Source organism: Rattus norvegicus, chromosome 17 (genome assembly GCF_036323735.1).
Source record: "Rattus norvegicus strain BN/NHsdMcwi chromosome 17, GRCr8, whole genome shotgun sequence".
Lineage (NCBI taxonomy): Eukaryota > Metazoa > Chordata > Mammalia > Rodentia > Muridae > Rattus > Rattus norvegicus.
In genome coordinates, this window is record NC_086035.1 from 13,224,713 (window position 1) to 13,235,503 (window position 10,791).

The 10,791-nt window shown below is 47.3% G+C and overlaps 2 long non-coding RNA genes across 3 annotated transcripts in view; one reads left to right on the top strand and one right to left on the bottom strand.

Moving 5' to 3' along the window:
- The window catches only part of LOC134482818 (uncharacterized), a 23,554-nt gene extending 19,707 nt beyond the window's left edge, over positions 1–3,847 (top strand). The window contains exon 3 of the long non-coding RNA XR_010059395.1: positions 3,723–3,847. This is a non-coding gene — a long non-coding RNA (uncharacterized LOC134482818). The remainder of the gene's footprint in view (positions 1–3,722) is intronic.
- LOC102555869 (uncharacterized) overlaps positions 1–10,141 on the bottom strand; it is a 14,184-nt gene extending 4,043 nt beyond the window's left edge. For both annotated transcript variants that reach the window (XR_010059393.1, XR_010059392.1), the window contains exons 1-2: positions 9,804–10,141; positions 7,275–9,343 (exon numbers count right to left, since the gene is read on the bottom strand). This is a non-coding gene — a long non-coding RNA (uncharacterized LOC102555869). The remainder of the gene's footprint in view (positions 1–7,274; positions 9,344–9,803) is intronic.
- Between the last annotated feature and the right edge of the window lie 650 nt (positions 10,142–10,791).

The following is a 10,791-nucleotide window of genomic DNA, read 5'->3' on the forward strand; positions in this document are numbered from 1 at the left end:
GTGACAAGTCCCACCAACCCTGTCTTACATGCAGCAGAATGTGCCCTGATCACTGTTAGCCCCTGCAGAGCGTTTCAAGTTAGCTTCCAAACATATGTTCCAGAAGGAGTAAAATAGTTTAAATATACATTTTCTATTGCTTTTTCCTGTCGCTGTGACAAAATACTCTGGGAAATACAAATTAGAGGGAAAAGGGCTCGTTCTAGATCACTGTTGAAGGCACAGTTCATCCTTCATGGCAGGGAACTCGGGGCACCAGGGCTTGACTGGGGCAGTTGGTCATAAAACATCCTCAGTCAGAAAACACAGAGAGGCAAATCCATGCTCCTGTTCAGCCTTCTTCATTTTATAAAGTACAGGATTCCCTGTCCAGGGGATGGTCCCACCCACAACTAATAAGGCCTTCCCACACGTCAATTAATATAATACCAGTTATGCCCAGAGGCTAGTTTCTGGGTTATTATAGATTCTGTCCACAACTAACACCACCAGGGGTAAGCTTACCACATGAAAAACCGACTCTTCTCTAAAAGCCATCAACTATTAATAGGTTCTTGGTTAGAGCTGGGAGCTCAGGAGTCCCTTCCCGCCTCTCTGCTAGAACGTTGACTAGCTTGATCTTGTGTGGGTAAGCACATCTACGGTGAGTTCCTGACTGCAGGGGTCCTGTCTTATTTAATCTGAGCACCCCAGTAACATGTATTCTCTCCACTCTGGCTACTTAGATGTTTCTGCATTAACCACCATCCAGCGTACTAAGAAATTGCTCTCATGGGTTTTGAGAGCTGCACTCGTCGATGGGTAGAGACACAAATTTAAAGAGTAGTTTGGGGCTGGAGAGAGGGCTCAGCGGTTAGGAGCACTGACTGCTCTTCCAGAGGTCCTGAGTTCAAATCCCAGCAACCACATGGTGGCTCACAACCACCTGTAATGAGATCTGATGCCCTCTTCTGGTGTGTCTGAAGACAGCTACAGTGTACTTATAAACAAATAATCTTTAAAAAAGAAAGAGTAGTTTGGTTCCATGTCCATGTTTATTTAGAAACACAATAGTAGTAGATTCACCTTGGGGTCTGTGAGTTCCCCAACTAGGGGCTCTCTGCCAAGTTTTCCAATACCGGGAATGCATTTCCTTTGTCAGAGCAGAACCTGGGTCTAACCAGAAAATGGCTGGTTATTCTCGTAATATTCCTATTACCCTCCGGCCTGTCTTGCAATGCGGGTTGTTACTGTAGGTTCAGAGCTGCATGAGTCTTGTGGATTTCTGCCTCCCGGCAGCTTGCACAGCACTTCCTGGTACTAGGAAAGACAGCAGGGAGGGAGTTTCTTCTTGGTCAATACCACCTTGATTTCTCCATGTCCTGTGGCCAACGCGTGTGGTGTCTTCAGCAATAGGGTCTTCCCGTAAGGCTTCCATGATGGTGTGGCGGGCACTCCACTCACAGAGCTAGTTCAGTGCCCCTACCCCCACCTCGGTTTCAGATAAGAACGCTCATTTCTGAGCTTTACATGTCTTTCAAGATGGTGAGTTATGATGGAGGATCAAGAGCAATGGGAGTGGTCTGTATTGTTTAGGGAGTGTCTTTGGGACACCCCTGAAAGACATCTTTGTGGGAAGTGTAGGCCATATTGGCCTCTTCTTATATTGGCAACCTGTGACTTTTGGGAATAGCATCATTCTCCATGTAGGGTAACTCCAATCACACACACACACACACACACACACACACACACACACACACACACACAGAGAGAATATAGATTCTTAAGGCAGAATTCGAATCTTCTGAGTGAAATTGGGAGCACATGCTCACACATGCTTGCATTTTCTCATCAGAGAATACAAATCCTTATCACCCAAGGACTGCAGGACCCAGCACTGCTCAGCCTTAGCCCTTGTGCTCACTTTCCAGCAAGCACTTGGAGAAGCATGGCACCGACCAGATGATAACACAAACACTACATAGTGTGTGGTGTAGACCCTGGACTGAGCATGCTGTGTAGGATACCCTGCTTTAATCCTGAGTTAGGACCGTCCCTGATGCCTTCTGCAGATGGGGAAGCAAAACCTTTGATTTCCCCCAAGGTCTAGCTTAAGTCCCAGGCAGTGAGGCTTACAATCAGCAAGCATACTTCCTTAACACCCATCCCACTTGTTTCCTCCTCGGAATAGACTGCTTCCTGGCAAGCAAACACCAGAGTGTCATTGTCCTGTAGTCTGAAATCAGAAAGAGCCACTACCATGCAAAGGCTCGTCTCATATTCATGCTCAGCTTTGAATGGACCGTTTCCATTCTGTGATTTTACTGCAGCTGGCACGTTGTTGTCTTGTCTTAACAGCTCTCTTCTAGGAATACTTCATTCCCGGCCACATTCCCTCAAAGGAGCAGCTAAGAGGGAGATCTGTGCTCATCCCCGGGCCCTGAGTTGGAGAACATTTCTTAGGGTTGCTGTCCTTTTTCTTATTATTTGTCCTCTTTTCATTCCAACCCAGTGTGCCTGCACTTTTCACAGTATTAGCAAGAAAGGAAATAGCTCACCTCAGCTTATAAAGCCAGTAAAACCCAGAAACAAAATGTTCTCATCACAAACGGGAGAGGGCCAGTGGGCCTGGCACCTACGTAAAAGCCAGGTGTGGTAGCGTGCATCTATGCCTCAGTGCTGGGAGGCAGAAATGGGGGGGGGGATGCTGGGAGTGGCGGGCACCTGTCATCCAGTTTAGCCTGAATGACAAACCCCAAGTTCAGAGAGAGAGACCCAACCTCAATAACAAGGTAGAGAGTGTTAGAGGAAGATATCTGATGTCAACTTGTGGCCTCCACATGCACATGCAAAGGTGTGTGTGTGTGTGTGTGTGTGTGTGTGTGTGTGTGTGTGTGTGTGTGTGTGTATGTGTGTGTACAAAGAGGAAGGTGAGTGAAGACCTTGTTTATGGAAGTATAAATATGAAAGTATAACAAGGGGAGACAAAGTTCTACAGCTCATTGTCAAACTAACTCTCGAGGATAACCTAACTGTACACCAGAAATATGGGAATTAAATATGCACCAGTATAAAACCCTGTGGCAATAAATAAAAAAGCTTTCGATATCTCCATGGATTATTAGAAGCAATGACAGTTGATCTAATTTTTTAGCTCCAATCCAACCTGATGGAGAGAACCACACCCTCCCCCAGAGGCTATTTTCTCAGGTGAATATAGGTTGTGTCAAGTTGACAGTTCTGCTCACTGTAAGACCTGTGTCAGTCTTGCCTTTGCTGATGACCGTTAGACACAGGACAAAGACATCCAGAGGAAACGGGATGCTGGCCTTTGAAATGAAAAAGGGAGCTCGGGTTGTATAGTCTGTGCTACACAGCGGTCTTTTCGATCACAAAATAGTAAGTCTGCCAATAGAGACGAGGCAGAGAGAGAAGCCCATGTCTCCAACAGCTCTGAGTACAAACTGGGGACAAGGTAATGACGTTCTTTCTGATATTGGTATTTAGGAGCGCCATGGTGAGTGATGCACAAGCCATCGTCACAACTGCTATCAAGGAAGGCTGAATGCACAAAGTTTTCAATCAACCTGGATTTCTACTCAGAAAACTTGAGAAACTTAAAAAGAAATCCATTGGAACTAGTAGAACACGTGGTATTCAGTGAAACAGGCAAATTGAAGAGAACTGTAATCAGGACTATTCACCCTAACTGCAACCTGCCTTTGTTTGGATTCTCTTAGGGACACACCACTGCACGTGTCTGATCACATGATTTGATTGAGAAGGTTTGACCCTGAAGGAGGGTGGCATCATCCCACGAAGGCTGAAGTCCTAGACTGAATAAACAGAAAAAAAAATGAGCTAATGTTAGCATCTATCTCTCTCTCTGCTTTCTGATGGCCGAGGCGATTTGACCGGCTGTCTCACACTCCTGCTGTGCCTTCTCCACCATGATGGACTGTACCCTTAACTGTGAGTCGATAGACCCTTCTTCCCTGAAGTTAGTCTTGTTAGGTATTTCATTACAGTAGTGCAAAATGTCATGAATAAACAAGTTTAATCAAAATATATGTTCAAAAGAATCCTATTCATAGGATTCAAATAGAGCCTAGCTTTCAAATAAAGTTCCCGTGGATAACACCAGAATCCATACAGAGCGTTACAAAATACCCAAGCATCCGCTAACACTTGTAAGGGTATGTGGCTCTTTGCTCTGATGATCATGACCCCTGTGGCACCCTGAGCTTCCTGTTCTGCTCTGTGCTGTCTGGTTCAGTCACCTGGGTTGTGGTTCATAAGAACTTTTATGGGTTCTCCTAAAGTATCCCCAAGGGGATATAGCACAGAGAGTTACCACTGCCTACAGCCTACAGCCTACACCCTACAGCCTACAGCCTACAGCCTACACCCTACAGCCTACAGCCTACAGGTGCCTACAACCCCCTAATTGGAGCATAGCTCTGTCCAATTCACTGAGCCCAGGATCTGGGGAGGTCAACATCCTCATGTTATAGGAAAACAGGTGAGGTTCCACACAAGGGTTCATGGATGGTGACCACAGACACGGGACTGGAAAAGACATGGCTTTGCTTGTTCCCTGCCCTGTGAGAGCTATTGTATCCAGACTATAGTCCCATGCATAGCACATATAGGAGTTACCAGCACAAGGCTGAGTTTTTCATCTGAGCTGTGCACCGGCTCCTGCTCCCTGCGTTTTTCTCCAGGATTCTAGATGGAGTCCCCTGTCATACGATGGGATTCCCTGCATAGCTCAGCGGTTCGCTGATGCTATCTTGAGATTAAATATTCTTTCAAAGAGAACTTGCAGTCTTGTCTTTGCACAGCAGCACTCTGAGTTCTCTGGGTTACGGGAAGACAGTGGAAGGTCCTAAAGATTTCTGGCATATTCTATAATACATCAAAAAAATCTAGAGGGAGAAATGAGGTGAGATGTTGGGGTTGGGTGGTTCTCTGTAGCTAAGAAAGATAGAGAAAAGGGTTCTTCCAAAACACTTCCTCCCACTGTGTGATGGCCATTCTTGGATATCAGTTTGACTATGTCTGGAAAAAAACTACAATCCAGAAATGAAGGGAATACCTGGGAGACATTATTTTTGCTTGGGTGAATCTACTTCTAGTCCAGACCTTTGAAGTGGAAAGATACTCACCTTTGATCTGGATCTTGAGGCAGGAAGACACAACTATAGTCTGGGCCACACCTGCTGGAAGCCTTTATAAGTTTCATGGAAGAAGGAAGCTTTTGTTCTTTGCCTGCTTGCTCTTGCCTTGCTAGCAAGTCCATTCCTTCATTGACATTAGAGCCTACTTCTCTGGAACACTAGCATCTATTGAGGACCAATTGAGAATTGGAAACTGAGCAACTATTGGGTTCTTGGGCTTTCCATTCAGTCTGCCACTGTTGAATTAACTGGATCATAGTCTGTAAGTGATTCTAATAAATTACACACACACACACACACACACACACACAGAGAGAGAGAGAGAGAGAGAGAGAGAGAGAGAGAGAGAGAGAGAGAGGGTGGGGACAGGAAGAGAGAGGTTCTTTCTACAAATTCTGCTACTCTGGAGAACCCTAACTAATTCACCCTACCATGGGCTGTCTGGGAACTGTCCGTCTGTTTGGTCCTTGCCACCAAAGTCAGGCATGGTGGTACATGCTTTTAATCCCAGCATTCAGGAGGCAAAGGCAGATTGATCTTTATACACTTGAGGCCCATCTGGCCCACAGTGAGTTCTAAGTCAGCTAAGACTTTGAATCAAAAAAAAAAAAAAGAAGAAGAAGAAGAAGAAGAACAAACAGAACAATAACAAAACAAACCCTTCCAAGAACGTGAGTCCTTTCTGCGTTTATCCAGGGCTGGATCTCTCGTGCCTGGAAGAAAGAGCCCCAAATCCCATTCAGGCATCTTTCTTTTCCTTTAGGTATTTAAGCTTGTCCCAAAGACACACAGTCCAGGCTTCTCAGGATCTCCACTGTGGACCTGTAACTAGTGCCCCAGAGGCTTCGGCCCACCCCAATCCTTGCAAACACGTGCAGAGATGGACACTCCCATTCATCTGAGGCTTAGTCTAGGTCTGTAATTTCAATTTCCTGAAGAAGGAAAGAGGCCATGAGACCCTCAGTCTACCCTCTTGTGCATAGCTAAGGTCTACACCCATCCGATTAGCAGCCCAGCCATGCACTCTTCGGTGTGAGAGCCCTGTCAGCCAAGGGAGATGGAGCCTGAGAGGCTCTTTCTCTCAGCCAATTGAACTCCGAGACCCCTGCAGCTGCAGGTCCTGAGACATAGGACTCTTTAGCTCCATACCATGAATCTAGGGGTTTGTCGCTCTCCACTGACCCATCTCCCAAGGCCCCTGTAGTCTTGTACAAATCTCTGAAAGTTTGTGCCTGAGCCTGAAGGAGGCTGAGTAGTTCTGCCTGGACCTTGCAACTTGTTTTATTTCCAGTGCCGGGGATTGAACTCAGGACCTCATGCAGGTGCTCTAAGGCCATCCTCAGCACCTAAGAGCCACAGATGTAAAGGACAGAGGGACCCTGGGTAGAGCACAGCATCCCAGGTCATCATTTCCCTCTGGCTTCTGTTACTCTGACATCTGTACTTCTGGGTCTGACTCTCACCCTCATTATTTGGAGACCCAGCTTCCCCACATTTCCTCCAAGTCTCTCTGTAAGAGGAATGAACAGCACAAATCAGTAGGCCCACAGTGATAGGTCAGGAGATTGTGTGTCAGGTCTGCAAACAGTTTACTGATTTACATTCTGGGGTCTTTCAGGTCTCCTCTGAACACGTGTCGCTTTCACTTTGAGAAAGAAAACTGTACAGCCCGGCACCACTCAAGTTAAACCTTGTTAGGAAGCCCCAAGAGTACTCTAGGAGTGTGGGTCTTAAAGCCCCAAAGCCGGTGGAAGAACATGGGCTTCGAGCCAACAAAAATAGTACATTTTGCTATTTTAAGTCTTTCCCCCTTCTTCAGTATAGTGATGAGTGGTACTCAGATGAAGTTTTTGTTTACCAAAAGTTCCTCCCAGAATAGAAACTGCCCGCAATATTTTTCTTGGGGAGGACATTTAGTCGGCCATGGTGTTTAGAGCTAATGCTGCCTGTTCTACAAAGTAGAGCCTGGTGTCACCTCTGGACTCTGCCAGAGGAGGCAAGGACTTGGTTCCTAACCAACCTTGGGACTTTCAGCTCTCAGCTCTCTAGAATGCTTCAGTACCGCCTGGTCTAAGCGGGTGTTTTGTTTCTTTGGTTTGATTTGTTACTTACAGCTTGGGCAAACCGTCCGACTTCTTCCCTCCATGCTAGCAGAAGCCAGCAGAATGAGAATTACGACAGGGTCCCATGGCGAGGATAGAATTTCCAACAAGCCAGTCTTTGAGGAGGGTGACCCATCTAGAGATGACAAATGGTCAGTCCCAAAGGCAGCAGCTGGCCCCACTGTAAATCCAGGTTCAGGGTCCTTTAAAACACACACCTGTTGCAGGGGAGTCCCTGCAGCAAGCCCACAGCTGTGGGTGGCGTTTGCAGCCCGCCTATGTCAACACGCACGGTGGGGCTGGTCAAAGGGCTGCGTGCCTGCGTGCGAATCTGAGGACGAACGTGTTTTATGACAGCATCTGCTGCCCAGCAGAAAAACACTCCTTGTGATTTAATAGGATCGCTGCGAATCATAACAGCAAAACATTCATTTGGCAGAACCCACAGACTCTTACCCAGCTCTTGCCAGGTTTCTATGGTGATGATGTGCATTGTAAGTGCAGAACAAGCACTGATTCACGGTGTCCAGCAGAGGCGACAGTCTCCTCCACCCTCCTGCGTGCTTGCCACAGGCTGCAGTGGCTTCGATGCTAAAAGTGTACCCTGGAGTAAGATCTAGTCCCTTTGCATTCTCCATCCCCCGGAGAGGAGCAGATCATGCATGCAGATCAAAGCAAACAGAGATGCTAGCAGGGCATTGGGCTGGACCAAATAAATGGTACCATCTATCTGTTCAGCTGCCGCTGGTCTACGCTCACTGTTCTTATCCTTGCCCTTCTTATTAACGTTGTTGGGGAAGCATACCGAAGCTCATGGGTGGAGATCATAGGACAACCTCCGCTGGTCCTATTAAACCACACAGGGCCTTTTTGTCTGAGACACTCTTATTGTTCCCTGCTGCACATTCCAAGGCTAGCCGGCCCTCAAGCCTCTGTGGATTCTTGTCTTAGTTTCCCATCTCACCGTAAGAATGCTGGGCTCGCAGATGTGTGTGCTACCATGGTCATCTGGCCCCACCGAGGCACCTTCCAGTCCTGTTAGCATTTTTGCAAGGTTAATTTCCAGATGGAAAGCTGTACTAAGGAATTTGTTCTACAAGGGAATTTCAGACCCATTTCTATGTACGTTGTGATCCAGTCTAGGACAACCTTGCAAACAGGGTTAACAAATCCCTGCCAAGATCTGGTGTGAAACCATTCAGGTCTCATCTGCCACTTGCAAAATCCTGGGAAACCGGCTATTTTGTCTAGAAGAAGCAAGTGCTGGGCCAGCAGCAGACCCTGGTTAACAGCTCTGTTTTGGACACTATATGGCATCCCAGCCACGTGATGGGTTCTTAGCTTTGCTTCCAGGGCTTCCGTTGTGCGACAGCTACTATGGATTCTTCTTCTCTGTCACAGATGGGTCCTGTATAGCTTCCGGGTCATCCCCGGCCTCTGAAACATCCCTGGATACCTTTGAAATATCTAATCACCAACATGACTTTATTAATAATAACACTAAAAGACCCATTTTTTATTTTTAAAAAAAATGAAGTTCCTCTCTCTCTCCCTTATGCATTCTTAGCTCATCAGGGAAAAATGATTTTTAAACTGTTTATAAGCCATGCGGTTTACTTTGGCAGAGCTGTGTCTCAGAGCAGAGCTGGGCTGGTCACCCTGGGAAGACAGTCAGGCTGCTGAGGGTCTGAGGGAAACAGCGATCTGCGCCAGGCAGGGACATTTCCAGGCAAGGGGACTCTTGGACAGGACAGTGTTTGATCTCAGAAGGTCAGCCTTCATACGCACAGGCAGAGGGCAGGCTGACGTTACTCCCAGGTTTGAGCAAGGGCCTTCTAGGAAGCTGATCTGTTGTTTTGGGCAGGGACAACGGATCTTGATGTGCGTTGGGGGTAGGGTTTCCTGCTGCTGGGTTCTGACAGTTCCTGATATTTACACAAACGGGTCTTCAAATATTGGCCAACCTTAGCGTGAAGAGTGGATTTCAACCCCGCGGTGTCTGGAGCGATACAAAGTTGGGCAGAAGGCAGTCTCCACACTGTGGCAATCACAGAAACTTGCTCTCTGCCCTTCTCTTCCCTGTAGAATTAAGAGTAAAGAGTGAGGGCAGGTTCCTGCTAACACCTCCCTCCTCAGCTGCTCCCAAGTGACCCACAACCACAAACCAAGTAAGAAATCACTTTTCAATGTGAAAAAGAAACTTAAGAGCCCTCATTTACCCCTCATTTCTTTTACAGAACTCTTTATGTCAAGGGACCAGAGACAATAACACAGGCACGATCTACAGGACAGGAGGGTTAGGGCATGGGGTTGGGGCATGGGGCAGGGAGCGGATAGACCACAGTTGTCTACAGAAGTTACTTACTTACTATTGCTTTTCAAAAGCCAGCCAGGCCGAACAAATATCAACCAAAATTGTGAAACAGTAGGAAAGTAATCACCCCCAGATCTGTAGACACAGTAAACCAGGCTCCTACCAAAGAATGTTTTTTAAAACAAGCTTGTAAGTACGGGAGTTGCGGGGAAGGGGGGGACTTACTAAAGCAGCTAGGAGATGGTCGGCTTTGCCCTCAAAACAAAACAAAATACCAACAATACCAGCACCACCAACAGCAACAAAATAACCCTGCAGACCTCAGAAGAGCCCCAAGAAGTTGGCAGTGCAAACACAGCTCCTTATAATGGAGCCAGGAGAGTAAGGGAGTGTTTGCCTTCTCAAAGTTTACACAGGAATTAAAGAGTTCCACTTTTGTATTCAGAGCTTAGGGGCTGGGATATTCTGACACTGTCCCCTGACCCCATGTGCCAGCCAAAGTTTCTCCCTTGGAGATTTGACACCAGGCCATGACCTTTCTGTGACTGCCCACAGTGACACCCAGATCCTTCTCAATCATCCTTGCTATCCGGTCAGAAAGACAAGTGGGAGGTCTCCCCAGTCCCCAAACACAGCTGTCCCCAGCCAGGTCAACGCAAAAAGCTTGTTTCTGGGAACTTTTCTCACCTACAGGAAGGGACATGTGGTCTGCCTGACCACAGGCCCTAAGTTCGCTGCATAACTCTGTGTGTGTGTGTGTGTGTGTGTGTGTGTGTGTGTGTGTGTGTGTGTGTTTCTGCATCCTGACCAACCATGTCCATTTTCTCGAAGATGACAGTGCTCTCTCAGAATTGTCCATTCTTACAAGGACGAGGAACCCACACAGGCTGTGAGGCCAGGGGAACGGTCCCAGCGCTTTCTGTCTGGATACCTCTCTCTAGATATTGCCAAACTTGCAGAGGCTGCTCTACATACCTCCCAAGAAGTCAGACCATTTGCCTGAAAGGCAGCCCACATACTCCATCAAACTCCATCAGATTTTATAACCCAGAGCCTTCAGAACCCCGCCTGCTGGGTCCAGTCCGGCGGTGACTATGATCATCCCCCTGAGGGGCAGGACTATGCCGATCCTGGGGCTACCTCGGCCTCCCTTTCCTTTGAGGCTCAGAGCTCTAGGATCAGTTTTAGCACATGCTACACATCAAAGGACACA